This window comes from Penaeus vannamei, chromosome 15 (assembly GCF_042767895.1).
Source record: "Penaeus vannamei isolate JL-2024 chromosome 15, ASM4276789v1, whole genome shotgun sequence".
NCBI classification, from domain to species: Eukaryota; Metazoa; Arthropoda; class Malacostraca; order Decapoda; family Penaeidae; genus Penaeus; species Penaeus vannamei.
The window spans coordinates 37,530,231-37,532,730 of NC_091563.1; the positions used below are offsets into that span (position 1 = coordinate 37,530,231).

Here is a 2,500-nt window from a genome sequence, read left to right on the forward strand (position 1 = left end):
TATCGTCCTATTTGTTATATATGTAGTTCTCTTGCTCTCGGTGTTCCAGCCTTTCTTATCTGTGCTGTTGTTGTTACCACTTAAATACCAAACTTCATGCAAAGAATAACTGAAATAACTGACGATTTTTTTTAAGTAATGTAGGCTTAGTACAAATATTCCTTTCATGCCGTGGCTTAAGTTTACTCATTATCGTTCTTACTTAATCCCATATTCTTCTTGTTTTGATTATGATGAAATATGTTGAAAGAGTTCTACTTGATGACAACTTGGCCCTTAGTACTGTTGATATAGGGGCCATTAATTCACATGATTTATCACTGCATCTATGAAATCATTTGACTTTTATGGTCTGTCTACACAATCTGAAATCTACCTCCATAAAAGTGATATGTTACATATATTCTTAATTACACTATTATTACCGTTCTTATAATTATGATAACTATTATTATTATTATTGTTGGTATTATTATCATTATTATTATTATTATCTACTGTTATGTTGTTACTGTTGTTATCATCATTAGCATTAATGTTGATATTGTTAAAATTATTCTGATTTTTATCATGATGTTATCATTATTGTTATCTTCATTATAATTATTATTATCATTATTGTTGTTGGTGGTATTGTTATTACCTCCACCAAGGAAGTTATGTTTTTGGTAGTATTGGTCAATTTGTTGGTTAGTTGGTCAGCAAGATAAAAAAGGTTTGTGCTTTTTTTCAGAGGTGTGTTGCCATTGTTATTCTTCAAGTGTGAATATCTTTATTCCATCAGTGACCCTATTACCTTAACGGAGGTATGCGCTCTCTGAGTTCTTCTAATTTTTTATTCGCATTATCATCATCATTATCATTCACTTAGCTATTATCATGGACATTATTATCAGGTAATGCTGACAGTTTCTCAGGGTATTGTTTAATTATTTAAGCCTTCCACGCGAAAAAAAAAATGATAATTGAGAGGGAGGGAGGGAGAAAGAAGAAAGAGAAAGAAACAGAGACGAGAGAGAGCGAATCAGAGAGACGAGCGAGAGAAAGAATAATAGAGGTAGACAGAATGATAGGTTATAAGAATTATATTAATAGAAATAATGACATAAAGAGATAAGAATGATATACATAGATTGAGAAAGGGAGAGATAATCAAAGAAATAGACAATCAGATAGATATAATTAGATTATCAGTGAAGAGATAGATTGAGACACAAATAGACAGAAATATTTAGATTACACAAAAATACACCTATCCGATTTATAAGCAAAATAATTATTTGTAATGCCGTGACCAGGATTCGAACCTGGGTTATTGCGGCCACAACGCAATGTACTAACCACTATACGATCACGGCCACTGTTACATGTGCCAATGGTGACAAACCTGTGAACTTTCCCCAGTGGACGGCTCCAGTCGAGAAAATCTACGGATGGAAAACCCCGGAATCAGAACGAGCATGACTGAAACTTGTTATTCTCTCCTTTAGGCTCCTCTTCACATTCTTATTAAGAAGAAAAGTTCTATGGAACAAAATCTTGCGATGTGGAAGATGTATGATTCATAACGGTGCTTTTGTACGTCGAGTTTTTCTTTTGCACGCATACACCCCCACACATAAACACACACACATGCATATACACATACACAACACACACACACACATATACACATACATGCAATCACATACACAAACGCACATACATACACATGCATACACACACACACACACAACAGAAAAACAAACAAAGACGCACAAACACTAATTATCACTTTTTGTGTTTTCGATATATGCTTATAATGATCATTAACACCATTACCTCTACTACTAGTACTAAATTATCATTACTGACGATCCGCCCTTTCTGATATCACGATAACCAACATCATCATTGCTATCATCGTCATTATCATCACTATGACTCGTCTGAAACGCAATTTTCCATCACATTCAGCGGATACTGGCAAGCCGACCGCCACAGAAGCCTCAAAAGCCGTGTCCTTTAGACTCCATCAAAAATTTAGTTGTGACGAGACCTTCCGTGGATATTATCTCGCCTGCAACCCATTCTGCAAGAGAAAAGTAGTGTGAATTAGATGGGGTTCTATGTTGCAATGGAACTTAAAGAGAGAGGTATGGATAACTTTGAATAGGAGGGATTTTGTGTTTAACGTAATAAGTATTTGTATATATGTATATATATGTAACTTTTTTCCCTCCCATGGAAAAAATAGCAAATTATTTGGTTGTTATTACCATTTCGATTTTTATAATGAGCTGTGGCCTAATTCAGCGATTTCTTATACATACTTATGAATTCTTTTCAATGTATGTAAATTATTATTGGTAAATTTACACCATCACAGTAGCACTTCTGTCATCATTATATTCCTTTTCTGTGAAATAACAGAGAGAATGGATGGAAATAATGGATTACAAAGCAATTACAATCATTCTTTTTTTAATCAAAATAATTATTTGTAATGCCGTGACCAGGA

General features: G+C 33.8%; 2 non-coding genes across 2 annotated transcripts in view; both read right to left on the bottom strand.

The window, feature by feature from the left end:
* Positions 1-1,286: 1,286 nt before the first annotated feature.
* TRNAH-GUG (transfer RNA histidin (anticodon GUG)) lies at positions 1,287-1,358 on the bottom strand. The gene has a single exon. It is a non-coding gene; the product is annotated as a tRNA-His (tRNA).
* Positions 1,359-2,486: 1,128 nt separating this feature from the next.
* TRNAH-GUG (transfer RNA histidin (anticodon GUG)) overlaps positions 2,487-2,500 on the bottom strand; it is a 72-nt gene continuing 58 nt past the window's right edge. The window contains exon 1 of the tRNA in view: positions 2,487-2,500. This exon is cut by the window's right edge and continues 58 nt beyond it. This is a non-coding gene — a tRNA (tRNA-His).